The 23,602-nt window shown below is 41.5% G+C and overlaps 1 protein-coding gene across 1 annotated transcript in view; it reads left to right on the top strand.

The window, feature by feature from the left end:
• The first annotated feature begins 15,222 nt into the window (after positions 1 to 15,222).
• Positions 15,223 to 23,602, top strand: part of LOC117975644 (uncharacterized) — a 401,045-nt gene continuing 392,665 nt past the window's right edge. Inside the window, exon 1 of the transcript XR_010109640.1 lies at positions 15,223 to 16,622. The gene's annotated coding sequence lies outside the window, so the exon portion shown is untranslated. The remainder of the gene's footprint in view (positions 16,623 to 23,602) is intronic.

Genomic DNA, 23,602 nt, shown 5'->3' with positions numbered 1-23,602 from the left:
TCTTTCTTTGAGACAGAGTTTCGCTCTAGTTGCCCAGGCTGGAGTGCAATGGCACGATCTTGGCTCACCGCAACCTCCGCCTCCCAGGTTCAAGTGATTCTCCTGCTGCAGCCTCCCGAGTAGCTGGGATTACAGGTGCCGCCCCACCATGCCTGGCTAATTTTGTATTTTTAGTAGAGATGGGGTTTCTCCATGTTGGTCAGGCTGGTCTCAAACTCCAGACCTCAGGTGATCCACCAGCCTCAGTCTCCCAAATTGCTGGGATTACAGGCATGAGCCACCGCACCTGGCCTAACCTTTTAAAAAGAAATTTTTCGTGGGCAAAAGATCTGAATAGACATTTCTCCAAAGAGGATATACAAATAGCTAATAAGCCCATAAAAAGATGCCCATACACAGGAGGCTGAGGTAGGAGAATCGTTTGAACCTGGGAGGTGGAGGTTGGAGGTTGCAGTGAGCTGAGATTGTGTCACTGCACTCCAGCCTGGGTGACAGAGCAAGACTGTCTCGGGGAGGGAAAAAAAGATGCCCAACATTAGTCATCAGGGAAATGCAAATCAAAAACACAGTGAGATATCACTTCATACAAACGAAAATGGCTATAATCAAAAAGTCATAATAATAATGTTGGTGGGTATGTGGAGAAATTGGAATCCTCTTACACTACTGGCAGGAATGTGAAGTGGTGCAGCTGATTTGGAAAATAGTCTGGCAGTTTCTTGAAAAGTTAAACAGAGTTCCATTTGACCCAGCAATTCTGCTCTTTGGCATATACCCAAGAGAAAAGGGAACTTGTAGTCCCAGCTACTTGGGAGGCTGAGGTGGGAGGATCACTTGAGCATGGGAGGTCAAGGTTGCAGTGAGCTATGATTGCACCACCCCAATCCAGCATGGGCAACAGAGTGAGACCCTGTTTCTAAAAAAAAAAAAAAGTGCAAGCAACCCAAATGTCCGTCAACTGAGGAATGGATAAATAAAATGTGGTACATGCATACAATGGAATATTATTTAGCAATAGAAAGAAATATGAAATACTCATATATGCGGCAACATTGGATGAACTTTAAAAATAGTACACTAAGGGAAAGAAGGCAGTCACAAAAGATTACATATTATATGATTTAATTTATATGAACTAGAATAGGCAAATCTATAAAGACAAAGTTGACTGAATGGTTGCTTAGGGCTAGTGGAGCTGGGGGTGGGGCAGGAGAATGATAGCTAAAGGGTGTGTTTTTTTTTAATTGATAAAAGTGTTCTAAAATGGATTATATTTAAGGTTGCACAGCTATGAATATGCTAAAAACCATGAAGTGTCCTTTAAATGAGTGAGTTGTGTGGTATGTGAATTATATCTCAAGAAGAAAGAAAGAATGAAAAAGAAATCTCTCTAGGTTTCTTCCTGGCTGCCAGAAAATTCTTTTTTTTCTTTTGTTTTTTTGAGACAGGATCTTGCTCTGTCACCCAGGCTGGAGTGCAGTGGTGTGATCACTGCTCACTGCAGTCTTGACCCCCCGAGTTTGAGTGATCCCCTCACCTCAGCCTCCCAAGTATCTGAGACTGCAGGTATGAGCCACCATGTCTGGCTAATTTTAACTTTTTTTTTTTTTTTTGTAGAAACAGTCTCCCTATGTTGCCCAGGTGGTCTTGAACTCCTGGACTCAAGTGATCCTCACATCTTGGCCTCCTGAAGTGCTGGGATTACAGGCATGAGCCACTGTGTCTTGCCAGAAAATTCTTTCCCATATTTAGTATTTTTCTTTTTGCTCACTCTAATAAACACTTGTTTTGTTTTTGGTAGAGACAGAGAAGAGTAAAAAACTTCCTTGTCTTGAATCATAAATCTAATATTCAAAGGCCATTATTATATCAGCCATTTGGAGGAAACGATTTCAGTCCCTTTAACCTTTTCTTATAGGATTCATTTTTATGCCATTATTTGCCTTTCTACCTCTCTTGGAGCTTCTTAACCATTCTGGGCCTCAGATTCTTCGCCTATAAAATGAGACGGGTGGACTAGATCTCAAAGACCCCTTGCAGGTCTGAAGTCCTGTGATGAATGTCGGCATCCTTTGAGAAAGCATGAACATGTACAAATGAAAACACTTTTCTGAGCCGTGGAAGGCAAAACTGTAATCAGCTATGAAAAGAAGCTGGAAACAGACTGAGGGAGTCAAGTTTTAAAATCAGTGAACACAGCATGAAGTGGGCACAGCAAAGGCCTGAGAGTCAGGAAAATTAATCTCTGCTTTTATGACTCATGGTAAGATTTGGGAGAGTCACATGACCTCTTGAGTACATTTTCTTTTCTATAAAATGGGCATCATATAACCTGCCTACCTCTCTCTAAGCAGTGTTTTCACTCAATGATTAAACAAGTAAATATTATGGTAATGCACAGATTATAACAATATTTTATATATGATTCACAACAAAAGTGCTGTTATTGAAACAATTCTTTCCTTGAAAGAAAATTTACGATACCTATTTTTTAAATTCATTTCATTTTGGTTTTATCATCTCCTCTTAAAACTTAATGAATATAGGCTGGGCACAGTGGCTCACGCCTGTAATCCCAGCACTTATGGAGGCTGAGGTGGGCAAATCACTTGAGGTCAGGAGTTCGAGACCAGCCTGGCCAACGTGGCGAAACTTCGTCTCTACTAAAAATACAGCAATTAGCCAGGTGTGGTGGGACAACCTGTAATCCTGGCTACTCAGGTGGCTGAGGCACAAGAATTGCTTGAGCCTGGGAGGCAGAAGTTGCGATGAGTGGAGATGACACCAGTGCACTTCAGCCTGGGCGACAGAGCAAGACTCTGTCTCAGAAACAAAACAAAACAAAAAACTTAATGAATATGGCATAGTAAAATGTAAAGAAATATAAAAATAAAAGCTCAATGAAATCATGGTTAATGTGAACAAAGCTTACAAGCACATTAAAAATTAATAAAAAGTATTTTTATTCCAAATTTGGCTTTGTAAAAGCCTATGTTAATTATAAAAATTGTTAAGCATTTTTCTAGTTGCCACTTCCCTCACATCTATATTGTTCTCATTGTTAAGGTGTCTTATGTTGCTTTTTTAGAAATTATACTTTAATTTCTGGGGTACATGTGCAGAACGTGCAGTTTTGTTACATAGGTATACACGTGCCATGGTGGTTTGCTTCACCCATCAACCCATCATCTACATTAGGTATTTCTCCTAATGCTATCCCTTCCCTAGCCCCCCACCCCCCGACAGGCCCCAGTGTGTGATGTTCTCCTCCCTGAGTCCATGTATTCTCATTGTTCAGCTCCCACTTATGAGTGAGAACATGCAGTGCTTGGTTTTCTGTTCTTGTGTTAGTTTGCTGAGAAAGATGGTTTCCAGCTTCACCCATGTCTGGTGTCTTATGTTTCTGAGTAGAACCAGAGGTCAAGGGACCATGTCAGATCTCTCTGTTGTTACACCTTAATGCCTGTAACAATGCCATGCATCTGGTATTTACTCATTAAAAACAGATGAATTTATTGCCTGCTAATGGAAGAGATTAAACTGCTCAATGTAAATAGGACATTGAAAATTTGCAGTCCAGACAGAATTTTTTTGTGTGGGTCTAGCGATTTCTGAGAACCATAAAGCTAATTTAAAGCAGCTTAGGCAATAACAAATATCTCATGGTATTCATGAGATCAATGACATCATGAAACTTAGGAAACTGAACAATAGTCGCAAAAGTTGACACACTTAAAGGAGAGATGGTCTTCCGAGCAGGGAGACTGTACGATTTTCCAGGGGTACCACCTTTGCTCAAAAGAGCATGGAAATTCCCTTGTTTGGAATTTGGAATCTGTCCAGAGTCAGATTACCATCCCTCAGGAAAATCAACCTCATTTCTTATAGCCACGCAATGTGGTTAATGATGTTTGCCTTTCCTCTCTTGTAAGCTATTGAGTTATCTTCAAATAGGATGCATTGCATAGGTAACAATGGGATCATGCCAATTACTGTGTAATTGGAGTTAGAGATAGGCCTGCTTAAAATCAAGAACAATAGGCCGGGCACAGTGGCTCACACCTGTAATCCCAGCACTTTGGGAGGCTGAGGCAGGTGGATCACGAGGTCAGGAGATCAAGACCATCCTGGCTAACACGGTGAAACCCTGTCTCTACTAAAAATACAAAAAGTTAGCTGGGCATGGTGGCAGGCGCCTGTAGTCCCAGCTACTTGGGAGGCTGAGGCAGGAGAATGGTGTGAACCTAGGAGGCAGAGCTTGCAGTGAGCCAAGATCGCACCACTGCACTCCAGCCTAGGTGACAGAGCGAGACTCTGTCTCAAAAAAAAAAAAAAAAAAAAAAAAAATCAAGAACAATAAACATCCATAGAGCTGAGATTGCCATTGTCCCAGATACTTTCAGGTGTGTTATTCCATCCTTAAAACTACCCTTTGTGACAGGTGGTACTTTCCTCAGGAATATGGGACGTTCAGTGATATCCACACATATTCCGGGCCATGGGAGAGTCCAGATGGGCTGTGCAGTCTGAAGTTGCTGATAGCTGTCACTCTTGCTGGGGGTCACCTGGCACATTGCTTGCTGCTACTGGGATGTCCACTCAGGGCACAGCAAACCACTGTAGTTTATTAGCACAGCAACAAGCAGTGCTCACTAAAGTCTATGAAGTTGCTGTCTTTGGCCAAGGTCCCAGCTTGCTTTCTGGGACTAAGGGTGTTCACCTTGACAGGGTCCAGGCCATCTTGAGGCTACTCTCTGCTCTTCTAGGAGTGTAGGGCCCGCCCACCTTCTTTTCTTCTCAACTCCTCCAGTTTTCTCTTCCTCCCCAGCATGCTCTAACTTCCTCCCAGAGCTTTTTTTTTTTTTTTTTTTTTTTTTTTTTTTTTTTTTGAGACAGAGTTTTGCTTTGTTGCCCAGGCTGGAGTGCAGTGGTATGATCTCGGCTCACTGCAACCTCTGCCTCCCAGGTTCAAGCAATTCTTGTGCCTCAGCCTCCGGAGTAGCTGGGATTACAGGTGCCTGCCACCAAACCCGGCTGGTTTTTTGTCTTTCAGTAGAGACAGAGTTTCACCATGTTGCCCATGCTGGTCTCGAACTCCTGAGATCAGGCAATCTGCATGTCTTGGCTTCCCAAAGTGTTAGGATTACAGGAGTGAGCCACTGTGCCCAGCCCCAAGCTCTTGCTTAAGGATGAATCTTATAGGCTGCCTCTTTAGAGCCTTGCTTTTTGACTCTTTAAAAACAAACAAATAAACAAACAAAACAAACAAGTACCAAAACGCCAAACTCAGGTTTGGCTTTAAAATGATTGTTACGTGTTTAGCTCAATTGGAAAAAATTGAATGTAAAAATGTATCGGGAGGCCGAGGCGGGTGGATCACGAGGTCAGAAGATCGAGACAATCCTGGCTAACATGGTGAAACCCCATCTCTACTTAAAAAAAAAAAAAATACAAAAAATTAGCCAGGCGTGGTGGTGGGTGCCTGTAGTCCCAACTACTCAGGAGGCTGAGGTGGCAGAATTGCTTCAACCCGGAAGGCAGAGCTTGCAGCAACCCAAGATCGTGCCACTGCACTCCAGCCTGGGTGACAGAGCAAGACTCCCTTTCAAAAAAAAAAAAATTATAAATAATGTATACAATAAGGTAGATTATCAAACAGGTACAGCAGAAGGCTCATTTCAGATCAGAAGTTCTACATTCAGTGTCACAGTGAGGGTGGTAGAAATGAAAACATTTTATTCATTTATTTAGCATGTTGCCTATTTTTTCTAATTTTAAAAATACACATATTGCTTCTCTCTGTATTAATAAAAGTTTATTTTAAACAACTATACTAATACAGTTTGTATTGTGATAAAATATACATGACAAAATTTACCATCTTATCATTTTTTTTTTTTTTTTTTGAGATCGAGTCTGTTTCTGTTGCCCAGGCTGGAATACGGTAGTGTGATCTTGGCTCACTGCAATCTCTGCCTCCCGGGTTCAAGCGATTCTTGTGCCTCAGCCTCCCATCCTGAGTAACTGAGATTACAGGCGTGAGTCACCATGCCCAGCTAATTTTTTGTATTTTTAGTAGAGACGAGGTTTCGCCATGTTGATCAGACTGGTCTCAAACTCCTGGTCTCAAGCAATCCGCCCGCCTCGGCCTCTCAAAATGCTGGGATTATAGGTGTGAGCCACTGTGCCCGGCCCCGTCTTATCAATTTTTAAGAGTACAGTTCAGCAGCATTAAATACATTCACAATGTTGTGCAACCATAACCACCATTCATGGTGGTGATGAATTTTTTTTTGTTTTAAAACAGTGTCTCACTCTGTTGCCCAGGCTGGAGTGCAATAGCACAATCACTGCTCACTGCAGCCCCCACCTCCCAGGCTCCAGTGATCCTCCCACCTCAGCCTCCCGAGTAGCTAGGACCGCAGGCGTGCACCACCATGCCTGGCTAATTTTTAAATTTTTTGTAGAGATGGGCTGGTCCGTGCCCTATGTTGCCTAGGCTGGTCTCAAACTCCTGAACTCAAGTGATCCTCCTGCTTTAGCCTCCCAAAGTGCAGGGATTACAGGTGTGAGCCACAGCACCTGGCCCGGAATTTTTTTCATCTTGCAAATCTGAAATTCTGTATCCATGAAATGCTAACTCCCCATTCTCCCCACCTCTAGTCCCTGACAACCACCATTCTACTTTCTGTCTCTGTGAATTTGACTAGGTACCTTATATAAGTGGAATCCCACAGACTTTGCTCAAAGATGCTATTTTTTGTGTGTCTGGTTTGTTTTACTTAGCAACAATAATGTCTTCCAGCTTCATCTATGTTATAGCACGTATCAGAATTTCCTTCCTTTTTAAGGCAAATAATATTCCATTGGATGGATATACTACATTTTGTTTATCCATTCATCCATTGATGGGTACTTTGGTTGCAGACACATTTTAACTATTGTGAATAGAGCTGTTATGATCATGGGTGTAACTAATATAGTTTAAAGAATTTATTTAGGAGATAAAAATAAACAGTATTTCGGTTTTGGTTATATTCCTATTACTGATTTTCTTTTTACCTAAGCCTTTGGCTGAAGAAAGGAAGGGCCATGCCTGCTGAATTGGGAAACGAGAGCAGGGAATGAAGGAAAAGGACAGCCAGAGACTAAGGGTTAGTGTTCAGAATATACAAGAATTCTTACAAATCTGTAAGGAAAAGATGCACCACTCAATAGAAAATGGTCAAAAACTTGAACCAACATTTCATAACAGAGACAATCCAAAATGAAACAATGCTCAACCAAAAAGTAATCAGAAAAATGCAAATTAAAGCTACAACACGACACAATTATGCACCCACCAGAATGGCTAAATCTGTCTTTCAAAGCTAAACAAAGCAAGAAGAACTTACCTACACAGCCAATGGAGATGAAAAATGGTACAAACCTTTGGAAAATAATTTATTGTTCTCTTGTAAAGTTGAAAATAAATATACCCCAGGAGCCTGCAGCTTATTTCCTGGGTATATTCTCTGGAAATCTGCATGCACAGATGCACCAGGGTGCAATAATTCTCCTGATAGCATCGCTCATAATAGCCCCAAACCAGAAACAACCAAAAAGTCATCTGCAACACAATGGATGCATTCATTGTGGTGTATTCATTTGATGGAATACAGAATTACAGCTACACGCACCATGGATGAAACTCACAATTATGATGTTTAGTGAAAAAGTTTAGTGAAAAAAGGCAGAGTCAAAAGATTTCATATGATTGCTTCCATCTGCATAAAGTTTAAATTAGGCAAAAAATAATTTATTTTTAGGAAAGCGTGTGTAGGTGGTGCTATGGTTTGGATGCAGTTTGTTTAGCTTTGCCAAGTCTCATGTTGAAATTTAATCCCCAGTGTTGAAGGTGGGGTCTTGTGGGAGGTGTTTGGATCCCTCATGAATGGCTTGGTGCCATTCTCTTGGGAGTGAGTGAGTTCTCACTCTCAGTTCCCGAGAGAACTGGTTGTTGAAAAAAGCCTGGCACCTTCTTGCTCACTCTGTCTTGCCTCCTTCTCTCTCACCATGTGACCTGCACACATTGGCTCCCCTTCCCCTTCCGCCATGAGCAGAAGCAGCTTGAGGTCCCCACCAGAAGCAGATGCCGGTGCCATGCTTCTTGTATGGCCTGCAGAACCATGAGCCAAATATCTTTTCTTTATAAATCACCCAGCCTCAGATATTCCTTTGTAGCAATATAAACAGACGAAGACCGGTGGTCAATATATAATAGGAAGCAAGGTGTCAATGGCAAGGAAGAGGATTTTGAGTGGGGAGGAATGTGTGGGACAGGAGACACTATCCTATTTTCTGACTTAGGTGGTGGTTACTTTAGAATTAAAAATATATGTATTTTAAAATAATTATAAATTCACAGGAAGATGCAAACACTGTGCATAAATGTCCAGCATACCTGTCACTCAATTCCCCCAATAGTTGGATCATGCATAATGATAGTACAAATTGACATTGGTCCAATGTATGGATCTAGTTCTGTGTCATTTGATTACACATACACAAAGCTCCTCGTGTGCGTCTCCTTCATAGTTTCCTCCCTCCAGCCCCTCCCCGCCATCCCTAGACCCTGGCAACAACCACTAGACTATTTTCCTCTTCTGTAATTTTGTCATTGGAAATGTTATATAAATGGAATTGTGTAATGCATGACCTTCTGAGATTGGCTTTGTACAATCAGAGAATCCACTTGAGATCAACACATGTTCTTATCAATAGTTTGTTCCTTTGTGTTGCTGAGTTGCATTTCACTGTATGGATGCACCTTTTGATGGACATTTTGGTTGCCTCCAGTTTTTGCCTGTTACAAATAAAGCTACTATGAGTACTTGGGCATAGGTTTCTGTGTGTATACACATTTTTACTTCTTAAATAATTCCCAGGAGTGCAATTGCTGGATTTTATGGTAAGTGTATGCTGAGTTTTAAAAGACACCAACACACCGTTTTCCAAAGTGACTGCACCATTTTACATTTCCACCAGCAATGTGTGAGAAGTGCAATTTCTCTGCATCCTTGCCAGCATTTGCTATTGCTGCTATTACACTTTTTTCCCCTGTTCTGATACATGTGTAGTGTTAGATCATCATGGCCTTAATTTGTACTTCCTTAATGGCGAGTGATGTGGAACATTACTGGAGGAGGGGCAGTGTTCTATCTTCTAACTTAGGTAGTGGTTAAACTGTGAATGTTTTGTATTTCACAATAAAATAAGAAAAGAAGTGGCCGGGTGCAGTGGCTCACGCCTGTAATCCCAGCACTTTGAGAGGTCAAGGCAGGTGGATCACTTGAGGTCAGGAGTTCAAGACCAGTGTGGCCAACATAGTGAAACCTCGTCTCTACTAAAAATACAAAAGTCAGCCAGGCATGGTGGTGGGTGCCTGTAATCCCAGCTACTTGGGAGGCTGAGGCAGGAGAATCACTTGAATCAGGGAGGCGAAGGTTGCAGTGAGCTGAGATCATGCCACTGCACTCCAGCCTGGGCGACAGAGCGAGACTCCGTCTCAAAAAAAAAAAAAAAAAAAGAAAAGAAGAGCACTGAGATTCATATTTTGAGATATTATCTCCCTACATCCATTAAAAAAAAAAAGGCAACCATGTGTGGGGCACTGAAGTCACCTGGCTAGAGGTAGAGTAGGCAGACAGTGGACCCCCCGTGAAGCCTGGGCTATTTTCAGCTGCCCACAGCACCTCCATGTAAAACAGACTTTCATAAAGCCAACGTCCTTCCAAAGCAGTCTGATGTGGAGTTGTTCAAACACTAAAAAAAAAAAATGTATTATGCATATGCATTGCATAGGCGGTTCGTGTGCTGCAAAGTGGAACATTCATATCAGAGTACATGGACGAGAAATGAGAAACCCACACTGCCTTTCCAGGTAGTTGGAAAGGCTTTAAAGAAGAAGGAAATTTAACAGCAATTTAACAGGCTCTTTAGATTGTAACTGAGAGGGACTAGGGATGGGGTAGGGAATTGTTACTTGTTATTATAAGCACTTCTGTACTGTGTCTTCGTTTAGAAAAGAAGTCTGCTGGGCGCGGTGGGTCATGCCTACAATCCCAGCACTTTGGGAGGCCGAGGTGGGCGGATCACCTGAGGTCAGGAGTTCGAGACCAGCCTGGCCAACATGGTGAAACCCCGTCTCTACTAAAAATACAAAAATTAGGTGGACATGGTGGCAGGTGCCTGTAATCGCAGCTACTTGGGAGGCTGAGGCAGGAGAATCGCTTGAACCTGGGAGGCGGAGGTTGCAGTGAGCCAAAACCGTACCACTGCACTCTAGCCTGGGTGACAGAGCGAGACTCCATCTCAAAAAAAAAAAAAAAAAAGAAAAGAAAAGAAAAGAAAAGAAGTCAGAAAAGATAGTGCAAATTTACATAGTGTGTTTTGTGTTAGTTTCCTAGGGCTGCTGTCACAAAGACCCACAAACTGTATGGCTTGAACAACAGAAATGCATTGTCTCATAGTTTTTGAGGCTAGATGTCTGAGATTAAGGACATTAGATTTCTGTATTTTAGAAAGATGCTAATGCAAAAAAAGTTTCTGGAGTCAACTTGCAGTCATCCAGAAATCCAGGCATTGGAAGTACTGCATTCCTTCTTCCCAGACTCTTGGATCATTGAGAGTGTATTCCAGCCATTTCTGTTCCTGTACACGGTAACATTTTTTCTTTTTCTCTCCTCCTCATTCAGTGTTTTTGACCTAGATACTATTCATTGAAATTAAACAGCACGTTTACAAGCATTTTACAGGAGTTAACCCTTTTACCTCAAATAACACAGTAAGCCTAGGAAGTAGGAATGAATAGTATCCCCATTTTGCATATGAGGAAACAAAGGCTTGGAGAAGCTGAGTAACTTGCCCCCCACATTTAGGGCTAATTAGCAGTGAGCTGAGCTGTGAACCCAGGTTGTCTGTCGTAGAGTCTGTTCCTAGGCACCAGGCTGTACTATTCATCGTGAAATTAAAGCAGTAGCAATTGTTATTATTTATTTATTTATTTTTATCTTTTAGACAGGGTCTCATTCTGTTGCCCAGGCTGGAGTGCAGTGGCACAATCTCAGCTCACTGCAACCTCTGCCTGCTGGATTCAAGCAATTCTCGTGCCTCAGCCTCCTGAGCAGCTGGAATTACAGGCATGTGCTGCCAGACCTGGCTAATTTTTGTATTTTTAGTAGAGTCGTGGTTTTGCCATGTTGGCCAGGCTGGTCTAGAACTCCTGGCCTCAACTGATCCGCCTGCCTTGGCCTCTCAAAGTGCTGGGATTACAGGCATGAGCCACGGATCCTTGACGTAATTGTTATTTTTTTAATGTAACTTTTATTTTAAGTTGCAGTAGCAATTATCATAGGGTTTTACATAAATATCAACAAAGTTTCTACAGTTCCTTGGCATGTGGTAGGTGAGATATGAATGCTACTTATCTTTTTTTCCTCCTTATGTCTCTAATCTTTTTTTTTTTCTGACTTGTTATTTTGTAACACAGACATTATTTGGGAGTCATAGAGTTAAAGATTACAATGTTTGTTCAGAAACTACATAAAGCATTGCATTTGGCAAGTTATTGGAATTTTTTTTCTTGCTAGACGGATAAATGTTCCTAAAGATAAAACTTCCTGAAGAGAATACGTGGTTTTTGACAATGCTATAATATTTCATTTGATCTTAGGCTAGGCTAGCTCTGAGGTCACATAGAAACATGAGCACAGAGATGTTAATAGGATTTACTTCCATTTCTGAATTCTGACATTGTTCTGAATTTTAAAAAATGCTATGAACATAATTTTTCCTCCAATTCTATCTCAGGGAAGTGAGTTTTTTTCAGGTCATGTCCAAATTTTGGTAGTGTTAACTCGAGGTTTGTTGGAAATTAATCTGAGAATACCTTCTGGAGATGGAGACTGTTGGATCTGGGATTTGTTTTTTGCCTACTTACAAGCTGATAAGTGAGCCTGTGCCTGTTTCACGGATGCTGGCGCTAGACAAAGATTCCTGTGTCAGAGATAAAGGCCTTTATTATTCATGGCAGAGCAAGCAGCATGGGCGTCAGCATATTTGCTTTGGTTTTCTCTGCCTCCAAGTCCTATGGGGACGATGCAATGTGACCTAGATGAATGCCACCCATGCAGTGGGTCTGAGATGCCACTGAGAAGCACTGAGCTTTGGGACCCCAACACTTTCAGAGCAAGCAGTTAGCAGCCTACTATTTGTCCTGGGGGAGACACCATCTCATCTCTCAAGGTTACTAGCTGAATAAACAATCCTGAGAAATGACATGGAGAAAAAGAACAGACAGTGATGATAAAACTTTTCATCAAGGCTGTGTAAGTGGCAAATCAAGCATTAGCAGAGATTGGAAAAGCAATGAAGAGATGGCTCCAGCAATCGGGGTAAATGACAGAGCAATCTGCAAGACTGTTGTTTACGATAACTTGGAAGACAGCAAATGCTACTAATAAACCTTTGAATTTCATTAAGGAAGTCCCCAGGCAGAATGTTGAAAGTGTCAGCTTGTTGGTCTAAAATACATATATGGTAAGGTAGAGGAAGACAGAGATGAAGTCAAGAAGTAGCTGTTTCATTTGCAAGTAAAATTCAGAGAAAACAGAAAGGATCCAAATCATTACACACTGTATACATATATCAAAATATCACGTGCACCCCCACCAAATGTGTACAACTATGACATATTAATAAAAAAAGAAAGGATCCAAGATTTGCTGGGTTGGAAGATAAAACTGATCATCCCTGGTCTCCACAGCTCATAGAAGAGTCTCAAAATGAAATGAGACCTGGGGCCAAGTCCCAAATTAATTGTACAGCTGTGACATCATATTTAAGGTTGCCAAAAGAGTCAAGGCAGAGTCTCCTGAACACTCTCAGTAGACAGAGGAGCATTGTTGCACTCAGCCTGACTTATGACCCAAAGTAGAAGAAGTGTCTAAACAAAAATTATCAATATGACTTTTGCCACATCAAGATCTGTAGCAAAGTCACAAGAAATCCACAAAAATTTTAAGAGAATTTTCCTGGTAAAAGCACTGCCAGCTTGCACTAAAAGGAACAGACTGTTCAAAATGAAAAAAAAAAAAAAAAAAAAAAAAAAAGAAAATGACCTGTGGGCTCCCGACATTCTCTAGGTAGGAGGCAGACTGAGAAAGCTACTCAGTGGCAAAATGGGCCATTTCTTATAGAAATGAAAAGTTGTCTCAGAGGGCTGAGCTAAGGGCCCCTAGTGTAGTGTAGAACCAAGAACCACTCCGAGATATGAGCTGGGTGGTTCCATGCCAAAGGAACAGCAATGAACCCTAATCAAGAACTTTTCCAGGGCCAGGCACAGTGGCCCACGCCAGTAATCCCAGCACTTTGGGAGGCTGAGGCAGGCAGATCACTTGAGGTCAGGAGTTCAAGACCAGCCTTACCAACATGGTGAAACCCTGTCTCTACTAAAAATTCAAAAATTAGCCAGGTGTGGTGGCACACACCTGTAATCCCAGCTACTCAGGAGGCTGAGGCACAAGGATCACTTGAACCTGGGAGGCGGAAGTTGTAGTGAGCCAAGATCGCGCCATTGCACTACAGCCTGGGTGACAAGAGTGAGACTCTATCTCAAAAACAAAAACAAAAACTAAACAAAAAACAAAAAAAGAACTTTCCTGGCTTCCAGTTTAGGGGGACCTGGCAACAGGTGTCCAGCTGTGTTTGAGAATTGCCATGGAAAAATGACTTCTATGTCCCTCCATCCTTCCCTTTTGAATAGGATTATTTATTGTGGTTATCCCGCTTTACTATGATATTTTGGGTATGTGCGGGGTGGAAAACTTGCCTTTTCATTTTGTAGGTGTCCAGACTGAGGGGTGCTACACCTGAGGATAAGTCCTCCAGGAGCCTCACTTGGACACAATGCAGATGATTAGACCATAGCCTTGAGCACGATGCCATAATTGGATGAGGCACTTATGAGGCACTTGGTGTTCCTAGGGTGGGGCAAGCATAATTTGCATGTGAGAGGAAAATAAATAATTGTGGTCAGACGAAAGATGATGGGAGATTGGAAAAAAAATGGCTGACTTTTTTTTTGCTGACTTTCTCATCAAGAAGTGGAGTTTTGGGAGCTAAATGATGAGAACACACAGGCACATAGAGGGGAACAACACAGACTGGAGCCTTTTGGAGGGTGGAGGGTGGGAGGAGGGAGAGGATCAGGAAAAATAACTAATGGGTATTAGGCTTAATACCTGGGTAATGAAATAATCTGTAGAACAAACCCGCATGACACAAGTTTACCTATGAAACAAACCTGCACTTGTACCCCTGAACTTAAAATAAAAGTTAAAAAAAAAGAAAAAAGAAGTGAAGCTTATCCCCCATTCCCTGCATGTGGACTGGCCCTGTGCCCTGCTTTGACTTGTGGAATGCAGCTGCAGTGATGCTGGGTGGCTTCCTGGATGAGGACGAGGCCTCAGGAGATCTTGGTGTCTGCTCTCTTCCTCTTTGAATGCCACTCTAATGTGAAAAGCTCAAGCTGACCTGCGGGAGACATGCGGCTCAGTCAAGAGCCAGAACCAACCACCAGACATAATGAGGTCATTTTATCCCATCTGACCCTGTGGAGCTGCCAGATAACGGCAGCTACGTTAGTGACCTCAGCAGAAGACCTGACTGGCATAGCCACCTGCTATGGCTTGAATATTAGTCCCTGCTGAAACTCATGTTGACACAGTCCCCACTGTAACCATATTAAGAGGGTGGGGAATCTGACTGTGGCATTTGAGAAGAGGGACCTTTGGGAAGTAATTGGGATTAGATGAAGTCATGAGGATGGGGAATCAGTGGCTTTATAAGAGGAGAAAGAGAGTCCTGAGCTAGCATGCTCAGCCCCTTGCTGTGGGACGCCCTGATCCGCCCTGGGACTCTGCAGAGTCCTCACCAGCAAGAAGGCCTTTACCAGATGCAGCCCTTGACCTGAGGCTTCCCAGCCTCCAGAACAGTAAGAAATGGATTTCTTTTTTTTTTTTAATTATACTTTAAGTTTTAGGTTACATTTGCACAACATGCAGGTTTGTTACATATATATACATGTGCCATGTTGGTGTGCTGCACCCATTAAGTCATCATTTAACATTAGGTATCTCTCCTAATGCTATCCCACCCCCTCCCCCCACCCCTCCCCCCACCCCCCAACAGGCCCCGGTGTATGATGTTCCCCTTCCTGTGTCCATGTGTTCTCATTGTTCAATTCCCACCTATGAGTGAGAACATGGCGGTGTTTGTTTTTTTGTCCTTGAGACAGTTTGCTGATAATGACGGTTTCCAGCTTCATCCATGTCCCTACAAAGGACATTAACTCATCATTTTTTATGGCTGCATAGTATTCCATGGTGTATATGTGCCACATTAAGAAATGGATTTCTTTTCTTTATGAAGTACCCAGTCTCAGGCATTTAGTTATAGCAACAGAAAATGGACTAGGATGCCACCCAGATTGCTGACCTACAGAATCATGAACAACAAAAAAGAGTTGATGTGAGCCACTAAGTTTCAGTGTGGATTGTTATGGCCCCAAAAGTAACCAATATAAATGCTTTTGATGCAAATTCACCACAGGCATAAAAATCCTTCCAGAAGGGTCTCCCAAGAACTTTGGAAAACTGAGGTAGTATCACTAAAAGCTGGCCATATAGACCTTGTTATTTAATAGTTCTGCTCTTAGGTATACACAATAGAAATTTGTATATGTACTCACCAAAACACATGTGAAATAAGGCACACAGCAGCAATTTATAATAATCCCAAACACGTAGCACCCCAAATGTCCACCAACAGTAGAATGCATAAATCAGTTGTGATATATTTATACAGTACAATGCTATACAGAAAGAAGATGCACAGATAAACCTCACAAACATAATGTTAAGTTAAAGAAAGACAAACACAAAAGAAAGCATATTGTATGGTGAACAATCAGGACAATGGATATCTTTGCAGTGAAGGACTAATGACTAGGAGGTGGCCCATGTAAGCTTCTGGGGGGCTGGTAGTTTTCTATTTCTTGATATTGGAGATTACAAATGTGTGTTCATTTTGTAAGAACTCATTGAACTGTAAACTTATGATTTATGAAGTTATTTGTATGTATTTTATACTTCAATAAAAACATTTCTTTTTTTTTAAAGGGAATCCCAAGATTAGTAAAGGAATTTGAGAAAGGACAAAATTCATGTTTTTTTAATGCAAAATCTGGGATTTCTGATTTATATATCCCAGTGTCTTCAGGAAGGAATTCACTTTTATTTTGTCAAATATTTTCTCTGTTGAAACAATCCCCATTGATCTGATTGCCATTTGATAAACTCTTTTCTCTCTTATGCCTGAGTCCTGTTTTTATTTCAGTAATAGTTATCAAGTATGACTAACACCCTTTAATGGCTATTTTATGTTATGAATTTCAGGAGAAAACACATTTGCCACTGAGGATTTTGTATGATATCATCTTGTAGCCAAAGCAAAAGTTGTGGGAGGAAGCAGCAGAAGATGAAGATGAAATAGGCTGGGGCTGATTACAAAATACCATGAAGGTATGCAAGATTTCACACTTTACGCAAGAATAAAAAAAGACAACAATTATATCTGGATTTTACAAAAATCATGAGATAGCTGTGTTTAAAATGGCATAGTAAGAAAGTTCTTCTGCAGTCTCATCTCTAAAAATGCCAGCAAACAAAAATAAATAGAAAAGAAAACTCCATGTTTGAATAAACGAGGGGACAGTTGTAGCGCAGAAGCACAGTAGAGGGGGGAGGGTGGCCAAATTCAGTGACGACGGTAAAATGTGTGCTTGATGTCCACAGAAGGTGCCTGGAGTACAGATCTCTCAGAATGTCAGCAGAGCAAGACCAACAATACCTAATTTGGAACACAGGGAAACACACAGACCCACCATATTTGCTAGAAGCACTTTGCCAGTAGAGCAGAGGAAACTATCACATGCAGTGCCAAAGTTATCAGTCTGGATTTCCTGGGGGAAAAGTTGACACTGAAAAACCCTCCTGGAACCCAAAACCTCACTCAGGGAACCTAATTGTGATTCTGATACTCTGGAAATTATCCCCTGGCCCCTCTCCCATGATATTTCTGCAAGTATTTGATATAGAAAGAACTGAACAATTCAACAATGACTACTAAGGAAAATTAGACATTTGTAACTTGTAACCTGCAACAAATTGTAGCAAATAGTAATGAGAACCATACAACAATACTGTAAGAAAAAAAAAAATGGGGAAAGGAGGAACACTAATGCTGGCTAAAAAAACGCTCATCAGAAAAATGTTACCTCAAAGCAAGTGGATGTTGTGACCAAACAGCACCATTCAAAACCTAAAAAGGAAAAAGAATTAATGTTTGATTCAATTGTGTCTATAAAACAAGAGCTTAAAGAAGAAATATAGGAAATTCAGGAAAAATATAGCAGGGCAACATAAGGAGATGAAACATAAACTAACAGACTAAAGGGAAGAAGAAGAAAATACATATTGACTATTATAGAAATAAAAGCCTCATTAAAAGTGGCTCAAAGGAGCATATGGATGGCATATTGAGAAAAGCAAACAAAATGTAATGTAAATGAGCACACTTAAGAAGGATTAGAGAGAAACATCTATGAAAGACAAAAGATGTTTAATATATGCATAAGAGGTATACATGACAAAGAGAAAATAATGGAACAGAAAAAATTGGAAGATATTTAAATGTTAAGGCTGGGCGTGGTGTAATCCCAGCACTTTGGGAGGCTGAGGTGGGCAGATCGCTTGAGGCCAGGAGTTGGAGACCAGCCTGATCAACATGGTGAAGCCCTGTCTCTAGTTAAAAAAAAAAAAAAAAAAAATTAACCAAGTGTGGTGACACACGCCTGTAGTCCCAGATACTCCTGTGGCTGAGGCAGTAGAGTTGTTTGAACCTGGGAGGTGGAAGTTGCAGTGAGCTGAGATCACACCACTGCACTCCAGCCTGGGCAACAGAGTCTGTCTCAAAAAAAAAAAAAAAAAAAAAAAAAAAGAAAATAAGATATTTTAAATGTTTAATAAACATTTCCAGGAGTAAAAGGAAATTTGAATGTGCAGTTGTCTCAGAAAATTAGAAAAAAAAATTCCAGATATTTATTTCATAGAAATAGAAGACATGGATCTGCAGTTTGAAGGGATCCATCTTATTGAAAAAATTGATACAGACTAATCAACAGCAGTAACATCTGGTAAAGTTATGAGTCTACCAAGATGAAGCCAGAGACCTTGGCATTTTGGTGGGGAGGAAATGCTTGAGCCACCTCTAAGAGGGAAATGTAAGGTTGGCCTCTGACTCTTCAGGAAACATTCAATGTTAGAAAACAATGGAGCTTTGCTTACAAAGCTTTAGAGAAAGAGAGGGTGACAAACATTTTTTTAAAACCTAGCTAAAATTTTCCAGTATAAAGGCAATATATATATATATATATATATTTTAATACAGAGTCTCACTCTGTCACCCAGGCTGGATTGCAGTGGTGTGATCTCAGCTCACTGCAACCTCTGCCTCCCAGGTTCCAGTGATTCTTGTGCCTTAGCCTTGCTAGTAGCTGGGATTTTAGGTGTGTGCCACCACGCCCAGCTAATTTTTGTATTTTTGGTAGAGAAGGGGTTTCACCTTGTTGTCCAGGCTGGTCTTTAACTCCTGGTCTCAAGCTATCCACCCGCCTCAGCCTCCCAAAGTGCTGGGATTACAGGAGTGAGCCACTGCACTCGGCCTCCATACAAATATTTTTTAGTCACCAAGGATGCAATTACTATAGTTTTTTTTTTTTTTTTTTTTTGAGACAGAGTCTTGCTCTGTTGCCCAGGCTGGAGTGCAGTGGCATGATCTTGGCTCACCACAACCTCTGCCTCCCATGTTCAAGCGATTCTTCTGCTTCAGCCTCCCGAGTAACTGGGACTACAGAAGTGTGCTACCATGCCTGGCTAATTTTTGCATTTTTGTAGAGATGGGGTTTCACTATGTTGGCCAGGCTGGTCTCGAACTCCTGACCTCGTGATCCGCCTGCCTTGGCCTCCCAAAGTGCTGGGATTACAGGCGTTTGAGCCACCACACCCGGCCTAAGGACTATAGCTTCTATGAGCCCTTCTTAAAGAAAATACTGTAGACAAACTTCAGCCAAATAAAAGCTCAATGAAAAAATTGCAGTATAACATCAATTCTACTTGCAGGATTAAGACCAAAACAGATCTCATGTTATGGTTGAGGATGAAAAGTTAAATCTATAAATTCTGATGATGTAGAAGTGATGTAGCTATTAAAATTTTGGAGGGTGAGATAGTGAGAAGGTATGAGGTGACCTAAGTACTATGATTTGTTTTTTTGAGACGGAGTCTCACTCTGTCTCCCAGGCTGGAGTGGAGTGGCGCGATCTTGGCTCACTGCAAGCTCCGCCTCCTGGGTTCATGCCATTCTCCTGGCCTCAGCCTCCCCAGTAGCTGGGACTACAGGTGCCCGCCACCACGCCTGGCTAATTTTTTTGTATTTTTTAGTAGAGACGGGGTTTCACCGTGGACTCAATCTCCTGATTTCGTGATCCACCCGCCTCAGCCTCCCAAAGTGCTGGGATTACAGGCGTGAGCCACCGCGCCAGGCCAGTACTATGATTTCTTTAATAGTTAGAGATTGAGATATAAGAAATCATTGAAATCTGGTATAAAAATAATAGATGGCAAATATATTTAAGGATAAAAGTAAATACTAAAAAAGACAATAAACAAAAATCAGATAATATGGGGATGTAGAAACAAAAGAAATACACTAACATTATTGTTCATAATGGGAGTAATTCATACTGTCTAAAAATAGATGATTAAGTATTAAACAATTATAACTATCCGAAACTTTGTAACAATAAATGCCTCTAAGGTGGAGAACTGGGTACCTGGGAAGACAGGAGAAACATATTTGTCTTTTGCTTTGAGATAAAGTCTTGCTCTGTCATCCAGGCTGGAGTGCAGTGGTGCAATCTCAGTTCACTGCAGCCTCGACCTCCAGGGCTCAGGCAATCCTCCCACCTCAGCCTCCCGAGTAGCCGGGACTACAAGGCTCATGCCACTACTCTTGGCTAATTTTTTGTTAATTTTTTGTAGAGATGAGGTCTCCTTATGTTGTCCAGGCTGGTCTCGAACTCCTGAGCTTAAGTGATCCTCCTGCCTTAGCCTTCCAAAGTGCTGGAATTACAGGTGTGAGCCTCCGTGCCCAGCCAAGACATATTTTTCAATGTATATTCTTATATCTTTTAAAATTTGTACCGTGTTCATGTATTAGCTACCAGAAAATAGAAAAACACAAAATAACAAAAAAAAGGTGAAATTGTAAATGTAAACATTAGAACAAAGCCACCAGATTTTCCAATTATCATAAAAAACACACCAGGCCAAGTGTGGTAGTTCATGCTTGTAACACTAGCGCTTTGGCAGGCCGAGGCAGGAGGATCACTTGAGGCCAGGAGTTCAAGACCAGTCTGGGCAACATAATGAGACCCTATCTCTACAAATATAAAAAACTAGCCAGGTGTGGTGGTGCCCACATATAGTCCTAGCTACTTGGGAGGCTGAGGTGGGAGGATCTCTTGAGCCCAGGAGTTTGAGGCTGCAGTGAGCTATGATCACTCCAGTGCGCTCCAGCCTGGGTAACAGAGCAGACCCTGTATCAAAAACAAGACAAAACAAAGCGAAACAGCACATACACCAAAACTATAAAGAAATCACAGCCTATAGAAAGTATTTTTTAGGCAATGAAAATATTAAAAATGTAACAAAATAGGATGACGGAACTAAGACCAAACGTACCTCCCACGTTTATAGAGGTGGGTTAATCTCACCTGATAACAATAAAAAGAATGATTGAATTGCTGTGTAAGACCCAACTATCTGTTGTATACAAGAAACATCTGAAACAAAGTTGGGGGGGGGTGGGGGAAGTTGGCAATACAAAGATGAGCAATGGCATTAACTTAATATCAATTATTAAAAGGCTACACCCTTGGCTGGGTGCAGTGGCTCACGCCTGTAATCCCAACACTTTGGGAGGCCAACACAGGCAGATCTCTTGAGGTCAGGAGTTTGAGACCAGCCCGGCCAACACAACAAAACCCAATCTCTACTAAAATACAAAAATCAGCGAGGCGTGATGGATGCCTCTAATCCTAGCTACGTGGGAGGCTGAGGCAGGAGAATTGATTGAACCCAGAGGCAGAGGTTGCAGTGAGCCAAGATTTTTGCACTACTGTACTCCAGCCTGCGTGACAGAGTGAGACTCTGTCTCAAAAAAAAGGTAAAAGGCTACACCCATGGAATATGGTTATCAGGTGAGACTTCCCGAGTAGCTGGGATTACAGGCATGCGCCACCATGCCCGGCTAATTTTTGTATTTTTAGTAGAGATGGGTTTTCACCATGTTGGCCAGGCTAACCTCAAGTGATCCACCCGCCTCGGCCTCCCAAAGTGTTGGGATTACAGGCGTGAGCCACTGCGCCCGGCCTTAATTTAGATCTTTTCAATTAGGAAAGAGTTGGAATTTTCTGGTACATATATTGGTCATTTGTAACTCTTACTTTCTTAATTGTTATTCAATGACTTTGGCTATTTTTCTTCAATCCATTATATTATTAAAAAATGTAAGTATTGAATATCAATGAACTTTTCAAGCATCAAGAAGTACGTAGGACTGGGTGCAGTGGCTCACACTTGTAATCCCAGCCCTTTGGGAGGTCGAGGTGAGTAGATCGCCTGAACTCAGGAGTTTGAGGCAAGCCTGTACAACATGGCAAAATCCTGTCTCTACCAAAAATACAAAAACCAGCTGGGTGTGGAGGTGTGCACCTGTGGTCCCAGTGGAAGGCTGAGCTGGGAGGATCACTTGAGCCGAGAGGTTGAGGCTTCAGTGAGCCGTGATTGCACCAATACACTCCAGCCTGGGTAACAGAGTAAGACCCTGACTAAATAAATAAATAAATAAATAAAATGAAAGACATACCTAGATTTTGTTTAATTATCATCTCAACTTTGGAAGGGCATAGTGACCTGAAAAAAACTGCACAAACTTGCCATTCAGATTTTCTTTCCTAAAGAGATGCTGACAAGTATTAAATAGCAAAGAACAGATGTGATTGCCTTCAGGCTCCAGTGCCTAATCAGGAAATTCTAAATCATCTAGGAAAAGGCAAGGGAAAAGGGCTGCTCTGCATCTTTCTCCTCTTGCCACCTTTTGTACCATTTCTGCTACAAGAGCGAGGGTCAAATTGTCTTGATAACTAAATCTAGGCACAGCGGGAAAGCAAGAAGCAGAGTTAAATCATGATAGAAAACCTTTCATACTCCCCTATACTGTCTTTATTGAATGCACGAAAACATGAGTAAATGCATCTTTTAAGGGTGTAGAAAACTTAGGTTGCTGGGTTTCAGTTTAGTCAAAGTATAGTTGCACAGCCAGGAATGACCTTTAGAGAATAACATTGGTAGGAAGACTTCTACAGCAGCTTATTGAATGGACTCATGTTCTTAGTCTCACTTATTTTTAATTATTACATTATTACATTTTATTGCAGGTATTTAATAAGTTCTTGATAAATACAGATAAATGATAAATATCATTGCCGTTTTACAATTCTCATTAACAATATATTTGAGATTATTCATTATTCTTTTCACTTTATTGATAAGGAAGTGGTGCCCAGAGACTTGTCAAAGTTCATACAGTTCGCAGTGAGATTAACCAGGCCTAGAACAAGAGATTTCAAATCCATGCCTTTCTCTCAATGCTGTATACAACCGTAATTTCCACTAGGTTACTGCCTTGCTTCCTGATAGTTATATTAAGCTCGAATTCTTCAGTCTGCTATTAAAGGTTCTCCAGAATTCGGGTTAACCTTATCTTCCAGTCTTTTTTTTTTTTTTTTTGAGATCGTCTCATTCTGTTGCCCAGGCTGGAGTGCAGTGGCACGATCTTGGCTCACTGCAACCTCCACCTCCCAGGTTCAAGTGATTCTCCTGCCTCAGCCGCTCAAGTAGCTGGGACTACAGGCACGTGCCACCACACCTGGCTAATTTTCATTTTTTCAGTAGAGATGGGGTTTCACCATGTTGGCCAAGCTGTTCTCAAACTCTTGACCTCAAGTGATCCGCCCACCTTGGCCTCCCAAGTGTTGATTTCAGGCGTGAGCCACTGCACCCGGCCTGAATGTTCTTGTATATGTCTTTTTGTGGATATATATTTCTTGGGAGAATTCCTAGGAGTGAAAATACAGGACATTATGCTCATTAAAAGTCCTAGACAGAGAAACCTTGAATTCTGGACAATCGGGGCACTTACCTAGCTCAGAACTACTTTACTAGATTATGATGGGATTCTGAACTCTCCTTGTATTTTGTTTTACAAGAAAATTAATCACTATCAAACTATCAGGATATCATTATCATGTACCTAATATACACTCTGGGCACCTTACATCATATATCATCTCCTATGCTGTTATTTACTAGCTGTTCAA

This window comes from Pan paniscus, chromosome 14 (genome assembly GCF_029289425.2).
Source record: "Pan paniscus chromosome 14, NHGRI_mPanPan1-v2.0_pri, whole genome shotgun sequence".
Classification (NCBI taxonomy): domain Eukaryota; kingdom Metazoa; phylum Chordata; class Mammalia; order Primates; family Hominidae; genus Pan; species Pan paniscus.
Note: the sequence above shows the minus strand (reverse complement) of the source record. Positions and strands in the feature narration are given on the sequence as shown.